Source organism: Amblyomma mixtum, chromosome 3 (genome assembly GCF_055824585.1).
Source record: "Amblyomma mixtum isolate Tamu chromosome 3, ASM5582458v1, whole genome shotgun sequence".
In the NCBI taxonomy this organism is placed as follows: domain Eukaryota; kingdom Metazoa; phylum Arthropoda; class Arachnida; order Ixodida; family Ixodidae; genus Amblyomma; species Amblyomma mixtum.
The window spans coordinates 29,686,981-29,706,779 of record NC_143014.1 but is presented as its reverse complement, the minus strand read 5'-3'; the positions used below and the strand labels follow the sequence as shown (position 1 = coordinate 29,706,779).

The 19,799-nt window shown below is 46.2% G+C and overlaps 1 long non-coding RNA gene across 1 annotated transcript; it reads right to left on the bottom strand.

Moving 5' to 3' along the window:
* Positions 1–854: 854 nt before the first annotated feature.
* On the bottom strand, positions 855–1,718 carry LOC149349530 (uncharacterized). Its single transcript, XR_016289414.1, has 2 exons — positions 1,484–1,718; positions 855–976 (listed from the first exon to the last, which is right to left on the bottom strand). It is a non-coding gene; the product is annotated as an uncharacterized LOC149349530 (long non-coding RNA).
* Between the last annotated feature and the right edge of the window lie 18,081 nt (positions 1,719–19,799).

Sequence of the window (19,799 nt, the reverse complement as noted above, 5' to 3'; positions counted from 1 at the left end):
TTTAGCACAGGGCTAAGGCAACCAGTAAATACTGCAGCAACAAACGAAGAGCACCAAAAGCAGTTTCATGTTTCAGGCAACGAAACAAGAATTTGGCTGCAATACGCTGTCATTAATGTCGCTTTGAGTGGAGAATGACAAGCTGCCACGACATGCTTACACCAGTAACTATTTCTGCCTTGATCCTTCCAGCAGATGCTTTCTGTAATATTCAAGCACGCAGAGACCCTCTCAAAGTGTCCTCATTTGCTTTCGAAAGTTCACCCTCAGTCAGCAAACAAGTGCATGGAGCTTACCCCTTTTAGCACAGGGCTAAGGCAACCAGTAAATACTGCAGCAACAAACGAAGAGCACCAAAAGCAGTTCCAAGTTTCACGCAACGAAACAAGAATTTGGCTGCAATACGCTGTCATTAATGTCGCTTTGAGTGGAGAATGACAAGCTGCCACGACATGCTTACACCATTAACTATTTCTGCCTTGATCCTTCCAGCAGATGCTTTCTTTAATATTCAAGCACGCAGAGACCCTCTCAAAGTGTCCTCATTTGCTTTCAAAAGTTCACCCTCAGTCACCAAACAAGTGCATGGAGCTTACCCCCCAAGCAACCAGCGATATCCATCGGCCGGCCGTTGGCCGTCCGTTTCGGATGTTCCGGACAGCCGACGGACGTCCGCGAACAGCCGGTGGACGTCCGTCGGCCGTCCTATAGGCGTCCAAAGGGACATGTTTGTCTGGCCAACGGACATCGATTTCAGACGTCCGTTCCCGGATCTTTCTCGGATGTTTGCATATATGGCACATGCATACTTTCTTCGTGTCCGCGGGGCAATAAAATGAAAAAGCAACTGAAAGTACACCGAGAATATTTTATTGTGACTGTACATCAGCACAGGACTGAGTTCTCAATAAGACGTAAAACTTCGAGCGCACACCCATCTTCCTACTTCCATGTTGAAGCGGAAGCGAACAGCTTTCTGCAAAAAATGAAAAGAAAAAGGTTAGTACTCAAGCCCACGCCAAATCTAAGACCATGACAAATTCAAAAAATGCTTGGCAACTTTGTTATTATTCACGTTAATGAAGCCCAAAATAACACAGCGGTGACAGACGCACCGACATAAGTCATCATCCTTGACACCAGAAGGTATTCTATGCTTGCAAAAGGCCAAGAGCTAGGAAATTGAGCATTTTTCATGATGGCACCCGCCCTACAACCCACCTGTTACATGCAGTCTCTAATTTCAGAGAAGTTCTGCCCTCCTTTCCCTAGACTCAAGCAAAAACCAGTGTCAGGACTGCTGACAAAAAGATTATGCCTGCGCCAAATTGCAAGAGATCATGATAAGTAGCACAAGTCTCAACTCATCTGTAGCCCACACCACAGTATAGCCATAACATAACTCCAACTCTCCCGCGAGCGAATGTTACAGATCCTGCTCCATTGTCATAAAAGTAATTCCCAAGCAGTGTACTGTACTTACCTCCGTAGGCCAGGCCGTAGGCAATCACACTAGGCCTTCTTTCATCCGAAGTCGGTGTAGTACGATATTCCAACGTTCCAGGAGGGCTTCAGGCGCTTGCCGCATCCTTCGAATTGTTCAAGTTACACACCACTTTCATCCGCAGACTAAAAAAAGCCACATATTCTAGTAACAGAGCTCAAAAGGGGCACCACGCTTCGTAGCAAACTGACAACGCCGCTACTGTAACGCCGCCATTAAGCCGCTGCACTCTGTGGCTGATGGATTGGATTGGGCTGACTACAAGTTGCATTTATGATGATGATGATAGCGAAGTTCGGCGGGAGATTTGAATTTACAAGTGGTTTCAATCGCGTTTGACCACGGCGGACACGATGTCGCTATTGATTTTTAGATGTTTCTAGATGTAAATTAGTAAGTGATTTACTGTAAAATTGTGCAGCACTCGCTCCTACCCTTAAATAAATTTAGTTCAGCAGTGGCCCTTGCACTGCAAGTATAGGACTATAGTAGGATACAACTTAAAAAAACAGCAGCTGCTAACACTGGGCCGCGGTCCGCGGCGTTCTGTATTACTCCGCTGGCCAATCGCAACAGTAAGCGAAATGAGCTTTTTAATGTTTGACTATATCAAACAATCCAGGTGTCAAAATTATAGAGCTCATAATCTTTTTCAAGTGGTAAGCTTTTTATTTACGTGACAAGAAACGTTTAAGCAGCTGACTACTTTTTCGTCGTGGAAGAATTCTGCGCGCGGAGGCTGAATGTGGGAGGAGCTTCACTGCAGACTTAAGTTGTATCTGACTATAGGGAGTTGCGCGAATTTACAAAAGTCCTCAAGTCAAACCCTGCAGCTCATAGAAATAATTTCTCAATAATTGAAATAATTTCTCCAAAGCAGATATGCAGATATTGACGCAATTTCGCACACATTAGCCAATAAAACTGACAAAATTTCCTTCGCGAATAAAATTTTCTAGGTTAAAAAAGCGAACTCTACAGTATACATACTCGAACGGCGCGAATTTTCTGTGTGAAAAATTAGAAAAAAACTCTATACTCATATCCTGAGAATATACTCCACCGTACATCCCTCGGACGTACGCCTCGTCTCTAATGCGGATATACAAAAGCGGATACTGTCCGTACGTCCGGCGGATGTACGAATACGGATATCCGAAATCGGATTGTGTTTGTACATCCGATGGACGTCCGATCTCGGCAAAGGACGTTCGGATCTAGCTCGTACGTCCGACGGATATCTGTGGTTGCTTGGGCCCTTTTAGCACAGGGCTAAGGCAACCAGTAAATACTGCAGCAACAAACGAAGAGCACCAAAAGCAGTTAAAAGTTTCAGGCAATAAAACAAGAATTTGGCTGCCATACGCTGCCATTAATGTCGCTTTGAGTGGAGAATGACAAGCTGCCATGACATGCTAACACCATTAACTATTTCTGCCTTGATCCTTCCAGCAGATGCTTTCATTAATATTGTGATGGACTAGAAGACGACGAAGCGGGCAGTGGCATGGGCAGGAGAGCTTGTGCTAGGCTCGCAGACATTAAATCATATCATCGCCATCGGTCATGCAGTCCTTTCTTCATCGCTTGCCGTCACGTAACATTTGGTGGAGGTGCTGGGTACCTCCTTCATCCCGGTCCCGGAGCTTAGGAGCCTGCTGTACACCGAGGTCTTCTGTGGAGAGCTCACGGCTTCGCACCTCCCGGCGCTTCCCCAGCCTGCCAGGTATGCCCCAACGCCGCCGCTCTTCACCGCCCCGCCCAAAGCCCCGACCAGAAGACACGACGACACAACGACCACCGCAACTGCCCTGTGACCCCACTCACCGCCCACATGAGACCCACATGAGAACCTAGAAGACCCAACGACCTACGACCCCACTGACCAGACAACCCATTGACCACCGACACTCACACGAGAAACAAGTACCCCAGCCCCTGCCGATGGGTGTGTCCACGGGCCTCAGCGTTGACTTCCAGAAACCGGTGGCTCCTCAGTCTTCGTGTACCTGGCTTCACCCGCTCATCATCGCTTTCATCCTGACGGCAAGCCCGTCATCTTCTCTTCTCTGTTAATATGTTCTGCCACGCCCATCGTCACGTCCTGCTTGTCATCGTGTGTGGCATTCTTCTAGTTCGCGCGATCGGGACGATCGCTTCGTGGCCCCGAGTCATGTGACGGACTAGAAAACGACGAAGCGGGCAGCGGCATGGGCAGGAGCGCTCGTGCTAGGCTCGCAGACATTAAATCATATCATCGCCATTGGTCATGCAGTCCTTTCTTCATCGCTTGCCGTCACGTAACAATATTCAAGCACGCAGAGACCCTCTCAAAGTGTCCTCATTTGCTTTCAAAAGTTCACCCTCAGTCACCAAACAAGTTCATGGAGCTTACCCCTTTTAGCACAGGGGTAAGGCAACCAGTAAATACTGCAGCAACAAACAAAGAGCACCAAAAGCAGTTCCAAGTTTCAGGCAACAAAACAAGAATTTGGCTGCCATATGCTGCCATTAATGTCGCTTTGAGTGGAGAATGACAAGCTGCCACGACATGCTTACACCATTAACTACTGCTGCCTTGATCCTTCCTGCAGATGCTTCTTTAATATTCAAGCACGCAGAGACCCTCTCAAAGTGTCCTCATTTGCTTTCGAAAGTTCACCCTCAGTCAGCAAACAAGTGCATGGAGCTTACCCCTTTTAGCACAGGGCTAAGACAACCAGTAAATACTGCAGCAACAAACGAAGAGCACCAAAAGCAGTTCCAAGTTTCACGCAACGAAACAAGAATTTGGCTGCAATACGCTGTCATTAATGTTGCTTTGAGTGGAGAATGACAAGCTGCCACGACATGCTTACACCATTAACTATTTCTGCCTTGATCCTTCCAGCAGATGCTTTCTTTAATATTCAAGCACGCAGAGACCCTCTCAAAGTGTCCTCATTTGCTTTCAAAAGTTCACCTCAGTCACCAAACAAGTGCATGGAGCTTACCCCTTTTAGCACAGGGCTAAGGCAACCAGTAAATACTGCAGCAACAAACGAAGAGCACCAAAAGCAGTTAAAAGTTTCAGGCAATAAAACAAGAATTTGGCTGCCATACGCTGCCATTAATGTCGCTTTGAGTGGAGAATGACAAGCTGCCATGACATGCTAACACCATTAACTATTTCTGCCTTGATCCTTCCAGCAGATGCTTTCATAAATATTGTGACGGACTAGAAAACGACGAAGCGGGCAGCGGCATGGGCAGGAGCGCTCGTGCTAGGCTCGCAGACATTAAATCATATCATCGCCATTGGTCATGCAGTCCTTTCTTCATCGCTTGCCGTCACGTAACAATATTCAAGCACACAGAGACCCTCTCAAAGTGTCCTCATTTGCTTTCAAAAGTTCACCCTCAGTCACCAAACAAGTTCATGGAGCTTACCCCTTTTAGCACAGGGGTAAGGCAACCAGTAAATACTGCAGCAACAAACAAAGAGCACCAAAAGCAGTTCCAAGTTTCAGGCAACAAAACAAGAATTTAGCTGCCATATGCTGCCATTAATGTCGCTTTGAGTGGAGAATGACAAGCTGCCACGACATGCTTACACCATTAACTACTGCTGCCTTGATCCTTCCTGCAGATGCTTCTTTAATATTCAAGCATGCAGAGACCCTCTCAAAGTGTCCTCATTTGCTTTCAAAAGTTCACCCTCAGTCACCAAACAAGTGCATGGAGCTTACCCCTTTTAGCACAGGGGTAAGGCAACCAGTAAATACTGCAGCAACAAACGAAGAGCACCAATAGCAGTTCCAAGTTTCAGGCAACAAAACAAGAATTTGGCTGCCATACGCTGTCACTAATGTCGCTTTGAGTGGAGAATGACAAGCTGCCACGACATGCTTACACCATTAACTACTGCTGCCTTGATCATTCCTGCAGATGCCTTCTTTAATATTCAAGCACACAGAGACCCCCTCAAAGTGTCCTCATTTGCTTTCAAAAGTTCACCCTCAGTTACCAAACAAGTGCATGGAGCTGACCCCTTTTAGCACAGGGCTAAGGCAACCAGTAAATACTGCAGCAACAAAAGAAGAGCACCAATAGCAGTTCAAAGTTTCAGGCAAGGAAACAAGAATTTGTCTGCCATACGCTGTCATTAATGTTGCTTTGAGTGGAGAATGACAAGCTGCCACGACATGCCAAAACCATTAACTATTCTGTGCCTTGATCCTTCCAGCAGATGCTTTCTTTAATATTCAAGCATGCAGAGGCCCTCTCAAAGTGTCCTCATTTGCTTTCAAAAGTTCACCCTCAGTCACCAAACAAGTGCATGGAGCTTACCCCTCTTAGCACAGGGGTAAGGCAACCAGTAAATACTGCAGCAACAAACGAAGAGCACCAAAAGCAGTTTCATGTTTCAGGCAACGAAACAAGAATTTGGCTGCCATACGCTGTCATTAATGTCGCTTTGAGTGGAGAATGACAAGCTGCCACGACATGCTTACACCATTAACTATTTCTGCCTTGATCCTTCCTGCAGATGCCTTCTTTAATATTCAAGCATACAGAGACCCTCTCAAAGTGTCCTCATTTGCTTTCAAAAGTTCACCCTCAGTCACCAAACAAGTGCATGGAGCTTACCCCTTTTAGCACAGGGGTAAGGCAACCAGTAAATACTGCAGCAACAAACGAAGAGCACCAAAAGCAGTTTCATGTTTCAGGCAACGAAACAAGAATTTGGCTGCCATACGCTGTCATTAATGTCGCTTTGAGTGGAGAATGACAAGTTGCCACGACATGCTTACACCAGTAACTATTTCTGCCTTGATCCTTCCAGCAGATGCTTTCTGTAATATTCAAGCACGCAGAGACCCTCTCAAAGTGTCCTCATTTGCTTTCGAAAGTTCACCCTCAGTCAGCAAACAAGTGCATGGAGCTTACCCCTTTTAGCACAGGGCTAAGGCAACCAGTAAATACTGCAGCAACAAACGAAGAGCACCAAAAGCAGTTCCAAGTTTCACGCAACGAAACAAGAATTTGGCTGCAATACGCTGTCATTAATGTCGCTTTGAGTGGAGAATGACAAGCTGCCACGACATGCTTACACCATTAACTATTTCTGCCTTGATCCTTCCAGCAGATGCTTTCTTTAATATTCAAGCACGCAGAGACCCTCTCAAAGTGTCCTCATTTGCTTTCAAAAGTTCACCCTCAGTCACCAAACAAGTGCATGGAGCTTACCCCTTTTAGCACAGGGCTAAGGCAACCAGTAAATACTGCAGCAACAAACGAAGAGCACCAAAAGCAGTTAAAAGTTTCAGGCAATAAAACAAGAATTTGGCTGCCATACGCTGCCATTAATGTCGCTTTGAGTGGAGAATGACAAGCTGCCATGACATGCTAACACCATTAACTATTTCTGCCTTGATCCTTCCAGCAGATGCTTTCATTAATATTGTGATGGACTAGAAGACGACGAAGCGGGCAGTGGCATGGGCTGGAGAGCTTGTGCTAGGCTCGCAGACATTAAATCATATCATCGCCATCGGTCATGCAGTCCTTTCTTCATCGCTTGCCGTCACGTAACATTTGGTGGAGGTGCTGGGTACCTCCTTCATCCCGGTCCCGGAGCTTAGGAGCCTGCTGTACACCGAGGTCTTCTGTGGAGAGCTCACGGCTTCGCACCTCCCGGCGCTTCCCCAGCCTGCCAGGTATGCCCCAACGCCGCCGCTCTTCACCGCCCCGCCCAAAGCCCCGACCAGAAGACACGACGACACAACGACCACCGCAACTGCCCTGTGACCCCACTCACCGCCCACATGAGACCCACATGAGAACCTAGAAGACCCAACGACCTACGACCCCACTGACCAGACAACCCATTGACCACCGACACTCACACGAGAAACAAGTACCCCAGCCCCTGCCGATGGGTGTGTCCACGGGCCTCAGCGTTGACTTCCAGAAACCGGTGGCTCCTCAGTCTTCGTGTACCTGGCTTCACACGCTCATCATCGCTTTCATCCTGACGGCAAGCCCGTCATCTTCTCTTCTCTGTTAATATGTTCTGCCACGCCCATCGTCACGTCCTGCTTGTCATCGTGTGTGGCATTCTTCTAGTTCGCGCGATCGGGACGATCGCTTCGTGGCCCCGAGTCATGTGACGGACTAGAAAACGACGAAGCGGGCAGCGGCATGGGCAGGAGCGCTCGTGCTAGGCTCGCAGACATTAAATCATATCATCGCCATTGGTCATGCAGTCCTTTCTTCATCGCTTGCCGTCACGTAACAATATTCAAGCACGCAGAGACCCTCTCAAAGTGTCCTCATTTGCTTTCAAAAGTTCACCCTCAGTCACCAAACAAGTTCATGGAGCTTACCCCTTTTAGCACAGGGGTAAGGCAACCAGTAAATACTGCAGCAACAAACAAAGAGCACCAAAAGCAGTTCCAAGTTTCAGGCAACAAAACAAGAATTTGGCTGCCATATGCTGCCATTAATGTCGCTTTGAGTGGAGAATGACAAGCTGCCACGACATGCTTACACCATTAACTACTGCTGCCTTGATCCTTCCTGCAGATGCTTCTTTAATATTCAAGCACGCAGAGACCCTCTCAAAGTGTCCTCATTTGCTTTCGAAAGTTCACCCTCAGTCAGCAAACAAGTGCATGGAGCTTACCCCTTTTAGCACAGGGCTAAGACAACCAGTAAATACTGCAGCAACAAACGAAGAGCACCAAAAGCAGTTCCAAGTTTCACGCAACGAAACAAGAATTTGGCTGCAATACGCTGTCATTAATGTTGCTTTGAGTGGAGAATGACAAGCTGCCACGACATGCTTACACCATTAACTATTTCTGCCTTGATCCTTCCAGCAGATGCTTTCTTTAATATTCAAGCACGCAGAGACCCTCTCAAAGTGTCCTCATTTGCTTTCAAAAGTTCACCTCAGTCACCAAACAAGTGCATGGAGCTTACCCCTTTTAGCACAGGGCTAAGGCAACCAGTAAATACTGCAGCAACAAACGAAGAGCACCAAAAGCAGTTAAAAGTTTCAGGCAATAAAACAAGAATTTGGCTGCCATACGCTGCCATTAATGTCGCTTTGAGTGGAGAATGACAAGCTGCCATGACATGCTAACACCATTAACTATTTCTGCCTTGATCCTTCCAGCAGATGCTTTCATTAATATTGTGACGGACTAGAAAACGACGAAGCGGGCAGCGGCATGGGCAGGAGCGCTCGTGCTAGGCTCGCAGACATTAAATCATATCATCGCCATTGGTCATGCAGTCCTTTCTTCATCGCTTGCCGTCACGTAACAATATTCAAGCACGCAGAGACCCTCTCAAAGTGTCCTCATTTGCTTTCAAAAGTTCACCCTCAGTCACCAAACAAGTTCATGGAGCTTACCCCTTTTAGCACAGGGGTAAGGCAACCAGTAAATACTGCAGCAACAAACAAAGAGCACCAAAAGCAGTTCCAAGTTTCAGGCAACAAAACAAGAATTTGGCTGCCATATGCTGCCATTAATGTCGCTTTGAGTGGAGAATGACAAGCTGCCACGACATGCTTACACCATTAACTACTGCTGCCTTGATCCTTCCTGCAGATGCTTCTTTAATATTCAAGCATGCAGAGACCCTCTCAAAGTGTCCTCATTTGCTTTCAAAAGTTCACCCTCAGTCACCAAACAAGTGCATGGTGCTTACCCCTTTTAGCACAGGGGTAAGGCAACCAGTAAATACTGCAGCAACAAACGAAGAGCACCAATAGCAGTTCAAAGTTTCAGTCAACGAAACAAGAATTTGGCTGCCATACGCTGTCATTAATGTCGCTTTGAGTGGAGAATGACAAGCTGCCACGACATGCCAACACCATTAACTATTTCTGCCTTGATCCTTCCAGCAGATGCTTTCTTTAATATTCAAGCATGCAGAGACCCTCTCAAAGTGTCCTCATTTGCTTTCAAAAGTTCACCCTCAGTCAGCAAACAAGTGCATGGAGCTTACCCCTTTTAGCAGAGGGCTAAGGCAACCAGTAAATACTGCAGTAACAAACGAAGAGCCCCAAAAGCAGTTCCAAGTTTCAGGCAACAAAACAAGAATTTGGCTGCCATACGCTGTCATTAATGTCGCTTTGAGTGGCGAATGACAAGCTGCCACGACATGCTTACACCATTAACTATTTCTGCCTTGATCCTTCCAGCAGATGCTTTCTTTAATATTCAAGCATGCAGAGACCCTCTCAAAGTGTCCTCATTTGCTTTCAAAAGTTCACCCTCAGTCACCAAACAAGTGCATGGAGCTTACCCCTTTTAGCACAGGGGTAAGGCAACCAGTAAATACTGCAGCAACAAACGAAGAGCACCAATAGCAGTTCAAAGTTTCAGTCAACGAAACAAGAATTTGGCTGCCATACGCTGTCATTAATGTCGCTTTGAGTGGAGAATGACAAGCTGCCACGACATGCCAACACCATTAACTATTTCTGCCTTGATCCTTCCAGCAGATGCTTTCTTTAATATTCAAGCATGCAGAGACCCTCTCAAAGTGTCCTCATTTGCTTTCAAAAGTTCACCCTCAGTCACCAAACAAGTGCATGGAGCTTACCCCTTTTAGCACAGGGGTAAGGCAACCAATAAATACTGTAGCAACAAACGAAGAGCCCCAAAAGCAGTTCAAAGTTTCAGGCAACGAAACAAGAATTTGGCTGCCATACGCTGTCATTAATGTCGCTTTGAGTGGAGAATGACAAGCTGCCACGACATGCTTACACCATTAACTATTTCTGCCTTGATCCTTCCAGCAGATGCTTTCTTTAATATTCAAGCATGCAGAGACCCTCTCAAAGTGTCCTCATTTGCTTTCAAAAGTTCACCCTCAGTCAGCAAACAAGTGCATGGAGCTTACCTCTTTTAGCACAGGGGTAAGGCAACCAGTAAATACTGCAGCAACAAACGAAGAGCACCAAAAGCAGTTCCAAGTTTCAGGCAACAAAACAAGAATTTGGCTGCCATACGCTGTCACTAATGTCGCTTTGAGTGGAGAATGACAAGCTGCCACGACATGCCAACACCATTAACTATTTCTGCCTTGATCCTTCCTGCAGATGCCTTCTTTAATATTCAAGCATACAGAGACCCTCTCAAAGTGTCCTCATTTGCTTTCAAAACTTCACCCTCAGTCAGCAAACAAGTGCATGGAGCTTACCCCTTTTAGCACAGGAGTAAGGCAACCAGTAAATACTGCGGCAACAGACGAAAAGCACCAAAAGCAGTTCCAAGTTTCAGGCAATGAAACAAGAATTTGGCTGCCATACGCTGTCATTAATGTCGCTTTGAGTGGAGAATGACAAGCTGCCACGACATGCCAACACCATTAACTATTTCTGCCTTGATCCTTCCTGCAGATGCCTTCTTTAATATTCAAGCATACAGAGACCCTCTCAAAGTGTCCTCATTTGCTTTCAAAAGTTCACCCTCAGTCACCAAACAAGTGCATGGAGCTTACCCCTTTTAGCACAGGGCTAAGGCAAGCAGTAAATACTGCAGCAACAAACAAAAGAGCACCAAAAGCAGTTCCAAGTTTCAGGCAACAGAACAAGAATTTGGCTGCAATACGCTGTCATTAATGTCGCTTTGATTGGAGAATGACAAGCTGCCACGACATGCTTACACCATTAACTACTGCTGCCTTGATCATTCCTGCAGATGCCTTCTTTAATATTCAAGCACACAGAGACCCCCTCAAAGTGTCCTCATTTGCTTTCAAAAGTTCACCCTCAGTTACCAAACAAGTGCATGGAGCTGACCCCTTTTAGCACAGGGCTAAGGCAACCAGTAAATACTGCAGCAACAAAAGAAGAGCACCAATAGCAGTTCAAAGTTTCAGGCAAGGAAACAAGAATTTGGCTGCCATACGCTGTCATTAATGTTGCTTTGAGTGGAGAATGACAAGCTGCCACGACATGCCAAAACCATTAACTATTTTGTGCCTTGATCCTTCCAGCAGATGCTTTCTTTAATATTCAAGCATGCAGAGACCCTCTCAAAGTGTTCTCATTTGTTTTGAAAAGTTCACCCTCAGTCACCAAACAAGTGCATGGAGCTTACCCCTCTTAGCACAGGGGTAAGGCAACCAGTAAATACTGCAGCAACAAACGAAGAGCACCAAAAGCAGTTCAAAGTTTCAGGCAACGAAACAAGAATTTGGCTGCCATACGCTGTCATTAATGTCGCTTTGAGTGGAGAATGACAAGCTGCCACGACATGCTTACACCATTAACTATTTCTGCCTTGATCCTTCCTGCAGATGCCTTCTTTAATATTCAAGCATACAGAGACCCTCTCAAAGTGTCCTCATTTGCTTTCAAAAGTTCACCCTCAGTCACCAAACAAGTGCATGGAGCTTACCCCTTTTAGCACAGGGGTAAGGCAACCAGTAAATACTGCGGCAACAAACGAAGAGCACCAAAAGCAGTTCCAAGTTTCAGGCAACGAAACAAGAATTTGGCTGCCATACGCTGTCATTAATGTCGCTTTGAGTGGAGAATGACAAGCTGCCACGACATGCCAACACCATTAACTATTTCTGCCTTGATCCTTCCTGCAGATGCCTTCTTTAATATTCAAGCATACAGAGACCCTCTCAAAGTGTCCTCATTTGCTTTCAAAAGTTCACCCTCAGTCACCAAACAAGTGCATGGAGCTTACCCCTTTTAGCACAGGGGTAAGGCAACCAGTAAATACTGCGGCAACAAACGAAGAGCACCAAAAGCAGTTCCAAGTTTCAGGCAACGAAACAAGAATTTGGCTGCCATACGCTGTCATTAATGTCGCTTTGAGTGGAGAATGACAAGCTGCCACGACATGCCAAGACCATTAACTATTTCTGCCTTGATCCTTCCTGCAGATGCCTTCTTTAAAGGGGCCCAGAAACACAATCTTAGTTAACTGTTTTGCCTGTTGATTGCATACAGTGAGTTATAATGGTGCTATTAGCGTCGGTAATACCGCGTATATTCCGTTTTTTAATATTTTAATGTCCTCCCAAAAACAACTTCATGGCTCTGATGGTGTCGCCACACAGTGGCGGGTTTTTAGCAGCGGATATGACATCACCTGGCGCGAGCTTGATGATCGGACAAACAGTAAATATACTGCAAATTGCGTGAATAAATAGACACATTTTGCATCTGCCTGCGTTTTATATTAGATCAACAAAAACAACTTGTTTGTCTTAGATAAAAGCCCTGCAAAGCAAGTAAAATAAAAATACACCACCAGGGGCGCTCTGGCATGGAAACGACGCTGCCAGTCTCAGCAAAAACGAGTTACAGGGAGCAGGCAACCATGGAGTACAAACTTCCGCGACGTGCTCTGGCTGGCTGTTTCGATTGGTTGCGCCAGGTGCCGTCATTGGGAGAGCGAAATAGGAGTGGGAAGCCCCGCCAAAATCGAGTTGAGGGCAGCGTTTTGTTTGCTTGTATTTTGAAATTTCTCCACTGAATAACTCCCGTTCCTCTGCATCGATTCCTGTAATTCTTTTTAAGTCAGCATCTGTGTGACATAAAGAACCTACCTGAAGTATAGCCGGTATCCCCCCAAGCAGTGTTTCGCAGCCCCTTTAATATTCAAGCATACAGAGACCCTCTCAAAGTGTCCTCATTTGCTTTCAAAAGTTCACCCTCAGTCACCAAACAAGTGCATGGAGCTTACCCCTTTTAGCACAGGGGTAAGGCAACCAGTAAATACTGCGGCAACAAACGAAGAGCACCAAAAGCAGTTCCAAGTTTCAGGCAACGAAACAAGAATTTGGCTGCCATACACTGTCATTAATGTCGCTTTGAGTGGAGAATGACAAGCTGCCACGACATGCTTACACCATTAACTATTTCTGCCTTGATCCTTCCAGCAGATGCTTTCTTTAATATTCAAGCATGCAGAGACCCTCCCAAAGTGTCCTCATTTGCTTTCAAAAGTTCACCCTCAGTCACCAAACAAGTGCATGGAGCTTACCCCTTTTAGCACAGGGGTAAGGCAACCAGTAAATACTGCAGCAACAAACGAAGAGCACCAAAAGCAGTTCCAAGTTTCAGGCAACGAAACAAGAATTTGGCTGCCATACGCTGTCATTAATGTCGCTTTGAGTGGAGAATGACAAGCTGCCACGACATGCTTACACCATTAACTATTTCTGCCTTGATCCTTCCTGCAGATGCCTTCTTTAATATTCAAGCATACAGAGACCCTCTCAAAGTGTCCTCATTTGCTTTCAAAAGTTCACCCTCAGTCACCAAACAAGTGCATGGAGCTGACCCCTTTTAGCACAGGGCTAAGGCAACCAGTAAATACTGCAGCAACAAACGAAGAGCACCAAAAGCAGTTCCAAGTTTCAGGCAACAGAACAAGAATTTGGCTGCAATACGCTGTCATTAATGTCGCTTTGAGTGGAGAATGACAAGCTGCCACGACATGCTTACACCATTAACTACTGCTGCCTTGATCATTCCTGCAGATGCCTTCTTTAATATTCAAGCACACAGAGACCCTCTCAAAGTGTCCTCATTTGCTTTCAAAAGTTCACCCTCAGTTACCAAACAAGTGCATGGAGCTGACCCCTTTTAGCACAGGGCTAAGGCAACCAGTAAATACTGCAGCAACAAACGAAGAGCACCAAAAGCAGTTCCAAGTTTCAGGCAACAAAACAAGAATTTGGCATGCAATACGCTGCCATTAATGTCGCTTTGAGTGGAGAATGACAAGCTGCCACGACATGCTTACACCAGTAACTATTTCTGCCTTGATCCTTCCAGCAGATGCTTTCTGTAATATTCAAGCACGCAGAGACCCTCTCAAAGTGTCCTCATTTGCTTTCGAAAGTTCACCCTCAGTCAGCAAACAAGTGCATGGAGCTTACCCCTTTTAGCACAGGGCTAAGGCAACCAGTAAATACTGCAGCAACAAACGAAGAGCACCAAAAGCAGTTCCAAGTTTCACGCAACGAAACAAGAATTTGGCTGCCATACGCTGTCATTAATGTCGCTTTGAGTGGAGAATGACAAGTTGCCACGACATGCTTACACCAGTAACTATTTCTGCCTTGATCCTTCCAGCAGATGCTTTCTGTAATATTCAAGCACGCAGAGACCCTCTCAAAGTGTCCTCATTTGCTTTCGAAAGTTCACCCTCAGTCAGCAAACAAGTGCATGGAGCTTACCCCTTTTAGCACAGGGCTAAGGCAACCAGTAAATACTGCAGCAACAAACGAAGAGCACCAAAAGCAGTTCCAAGTTTCACGCAACGAAACAAGAATTTGGCTGCAATACGCTGTCATTAATGTCGCTTTGAGTGGAGAATGACAAGCTGCCACGACATGCTTACACCATTAACTATTTCTGCCTTGATCCTTCCAGCAGATGCTTTCTTTAATATTCAAGCACGCAGAGACCCTCTCAAAGTGTCCTCATTTGCTTTCAAAAGTTCACCCTCAGTCACCAAACAAGTGCATGGAGCTTACCCCTTTTAGCACAGGGCTAAGGCAACCAGTAAATACTGCAGCAACAAACGAAGAGCACCAAAAGCAGTTAAAAGTTTCAGGCAATAAAACAAGAATTTGGCTGCCATACGCTGCCATTAATGTCGCTTTGAGTGGAGAATGACAAGCTGCCATGACATGCTAACACCATTAACTATTTCTGCCTTGATCCTTCCAGCAGATGCTTTCATTAATATTGTGATGGACTAGAAGACGACGAAGCGGGCAGTGGCATGGGCTGGAGAGCTTGTGCTAGGCTCGCAGACATTAAATCATATCATCGCCATCGGTCATGCAGTCCTTTCTTCATCGCTTGCCGTCACGTAACATTTGGTGGAGGTGCTGGGTACCTCCTTCATCCCGGTCCCGGAGCTTAGGAGCCTGCTGTACACCGAGGTCTTCTGTGGAGAGCTCACGGCTTCGCACCTCCCGGCGCTTCCCCAGCCTGCCAGGTATGCCCCAACGCCGCCGCTCTTCACCGCCCCGCCCAAAGCCCCGACCAGAAGACACGACGACACAACGACCACCGCAACTGCCCTGTGACCCCACTCACCGCCCACATGAGACCCACATGACAACCTAGAAGACCCAACGACCTACGACCCCACTGACCAGACAACCCATTGACCACCGACACTCACACGAGAAACAAGTACCCCAGCCCCTGCCGATGGGTGTGTCCACGGGCCTCAGCGTTGACTTCCAGAAACCGGTGGCTCCTCAGTCTTCGTGTACCTGGCTTCACCCGCTCATCATCGCTTTCATCCTGACGGCAAGCCCGTCATCTTCTCTTCTCTGTTAATATGTTCTGCCACGCCCATCGTCACGTCCTGCTTGTCATCGTGTGTGGCATTCTTCTAGTTCGCGCGATCGGGACGATCGCTTCGTGGCCCCGAGTCATGTGACGGACTAGAAAACGACGAAGCGGGCAGCGGCATGGGCAGGAGCGCTCGTGCTAGGCTCGCAGACATTAAATCATATCATCGCCATTGGTCATGCAGTCCTTTCTTCATCGCTTGCCGTCACGTAACAATATTCAAGCACGCAGAGACCCTCTCAAAGTGTCCTCATTTGCTTTCAAAAGTTCACCCTCAGTCACCAAACAAGTTCATGGAGCTTACCCCTTTTAGCACAGGGGTAAGGCAACCAGTAAATACTGCAGCAACAAACAAAGAGCACCAAAAGCAGTTCCAAGTTTCAGGCAACAAAACAAGAATTTGGCTGCCATATGCTGCCATTAATGTCGCTTTGAGTGGAGAATGACAAGCTGCCACGACATGCTTACACCATTAACTACTGCTGCCTTGATCCTTCCTGCAGATGCTTCTTTAATATTCAAGCACGCAGAGACCCTCTCAAAGTGTCCTCATTTGCTTTCGAAAGTTCACCCTCAGTCAGCAAACAAGTGCATGGAGCTTACCCCTTTTAGCACAGGGCTAAGACAACCAGTAAATACTGCAGCAACAAACGAAGAGCACCAAAAGCAGTTCCAAGTTTCACGCAACGAAACAAGAATTTGGCTGCAATACGCTGTCATTAATGTTGCTTTGAGTGGAGAATGACAAGCTGCCACGACATGCTTACACCATTAACTATTTCTGCCTTGATCCTTCCAGCAGATGCTTTCTTTAATATTCAAGCACGCAGAGACCCTCTCAAAGTGTCCTCATTTGCTTTCAAAAGTTCACCTCAGTCACCAAACAAGTGCATGGAGCTTACCCCTTTTAGCACAGGGCTAAGGCAACCAGTAAATACTGCAGCAACAAACGAAGAGCACCAAAAGCAGTTAAAAGTTTCAGGCAATAAAACAAGAATTTGGCTGCCATACGCTGCCATTAATGTTGCTTTGAGTGGAGAATGACAAGCTGCCATGACATGCTAACACCATTAACTATTTCTGCCTTGATCCTTCCAGCAGATGCTTTCATTAATATTGTGACGGACTAGAAAACGACGAAGCGGGCAGCGGCATGGGCAGGAGCGCTCGTGCTAGGCTCGCAGACATTAAATCATATCATCGCCATTGGTCATGCAGTCCTTTCTTCATCGCTTGCCGTCACGTAACAATATTCAAGCACGCAGAGACCCTCTCAAAGTGTGCTCATTTGCTTTCAAAAGTTCACCCTCAGTCACCAAACAAGTTCATGGAGCTTACCCCTTTTAGCACAGGGGTAAGGCAACCAGTAAATACTGCAGCAACAAACAAAGAGCACCAAAAGCAGTTCCAAGTTTCAGGCAACAAAACAAGAATTTGGCTGCCATATGCTGCCATTAATGTCGCTTTGAGTGGAGAATGACAAGCTGCCACGACATGCTTACACCATTAACTACTGCTGCCTTGATCCTTCCTGCAGATGCTTCTTTAATATTCAAGCATGCAGAGACCCTCTCAAAGTGTCCTCATTTGCTTTCAAAAGTTCACCCTCAGTCACCAAACAAGTGCATGGTGCTTACCCCTTTTAGCACAGGGGTAAGGCAACCAGTAAATACTGCAGCAACAAACGAAGAGCACCAATAGCAGTTCAAAGTTTCAGTCAACGAAACAAGAATTTGGCTGCCATACGCTGTCATTAATGTCGCTTTGAGTGGAGAATGACAAGCTGCCACGACATGCCAACACCATTAACTATTTCTGCCTTGATCCTTCCAGCAGATGCTTTCTTTAATATTCAAGCATGCAGAGACCCTCTCAAAGTGTCCTCATTTGCTTTCAAAAGTTCACCCTCAGTCAGCAAACAAGTGCATGGAGCTTACCCCTTTTAGCAGAGGGCTAAGGCAACCAGTAAATACTGCAGTAACAAACGAAGAGCCCCAAAAGCAGTTCCAAGTTTCAGGCAACAAAACAAGAATTTGGCTGCCATACGCTGTCATTAATGTCGCTTTTAGTGGAGAATGACAAGCTGCCATGACATGCTAACACCATTAACTATTTCTGCCTTGATCCTTCCAGCAGATGCTTTCATTAATATTGTGACGGACTAGAAAACGACGAAGCGGGCAGTAGCATGGGCAGGAGCGCTCGTGCTAGGCTCGCAGACATTAAATCATATCATCGCCATTGGTCATGCAGTCCTTTCTTCATCGCTTGCCGTCACGTAACAATATTCAAGCACGCAGAGACCCTCTCAAAGTGTCCTCATTTGCTTTCAAAAGTTCACCCTCAGTCACCAAACAAGTTCATGGAGCTTACCCCTTTTAGCACAGGGGTAAGGCAACCAGTAAATACTGCAGCAACAAACAAAGAGCACCAAAAGCAGTTCCAAGTTTCAGGCAACAAAACAAGAATTTGGCTGCCATATGCTGCCATTAATGTCGCTTTGAGTGGAGAATGACAAGCTGCCACGACATGCTTACACCATTAACTACTGCTGCCTTGATCCTTCCTGCAGATGCTTCTTTAATATTCAAGCATGCAGAGACCCTCTCAAAGTGTCCTCATTTGCTTTCAAAAGTCCACCCTCAGTCACCAAACAAGTGCATGGAGCTTACCCCTTTTAGCACAGGGGTAAGGCAACCAGTAAATACTGCAGCAACAAACGAAGAGCACCAATAGCAGTTCAAAGTTTCAGTCAACGAAACAAGAATTTGGCTGCCATACGCTGTCATTAATGTCGCTTTGAGTGGAGAATGACAAGCTGCCACGACATGCCAACACCATTAACTATTTCTGCCTTGATCCTTCCAGCAGATGCTTTCTTTAATATTCAAGCATGCAGAGACCCTCTCAAAGTGTCCTCATTTGCTTTCAAAAGTTCACCCTCAGTCAGCAAACAAGTGCATGGAGCTTATCCCTTTTAGCAGAGGGCTAAGGCAACCAGTAAATACTGCAGTAACAAACGAAGAGCCCCAAAAGCAGTTCCAAGTTTCAGGCAACAAAACAAGAATTTGGCTGCCATACGCTGTCATTAATGTCGCTTTGAGTGGCGAATAACAAGCTGCCACGCATGCTTACACCATTAACTATTTCTGCCTTGATCCTTCCAGCAGATGCTTTCTTTAATATTCAAGCATGCAGAGACCCTCTCAAAGTGTCCTCATTTGCTTTCAAAAGTTCACCCTCAGTCACCAAACAAGTGCATGGAGCTTACCCCTTTTAGCACAGGGGTAAGGCAACCAGTAAATACTGCAGCAACAAATGAAGAGCACCAATAGCAGTTCAAAGTTTCAGTCAACGAAACAAGAATTTGGCTGCCATACGCTGTCATTAATGTCGCTTTGAGTGGAGAATGACAAGCTGCCACGACATGCCAACACCATTAACTATTTCTGCCTTGATCCTTCCAGCAGATGCTTTCTTTAATATTCAAGCATGCAGAGACCCTCTCAAAGTGTCCTCATTTGCTTTCAAAAGTTCACCCTCAGTCACCAAACAAGTGCATGGAGCTTACCCCTTTTAGCACAGGGGTAAGGCAACCAATAAATACTGTAGCAACAAACGAAGAGCCCCAAAAGCAGTTCAAAGTTTCAGGCAACGAAACAAGAATTTGGCTTCCATACGCTGTCATTAATGTCGCTTTGAGTGGAGAATGACAAGCTGCCACGACATGCTTACACCATTAACTATTTCTGCCTTGATCCTTCCAGCAGATGCTTTCTTTAATATTCAAGCATGCAGAGACCCTCTCAAAGTGTCCTCATTTGCTTTCAAAAGTTCACCCTCAGTCAGCAAACAAGTGCATGGAGCTTACCTCTTTTAGCACAGGGGTAAGGCAACCAGTAAATACTGCAGCAACAAACGAAGAGCACCAAAAGCAGTTCCAAGTTTCAG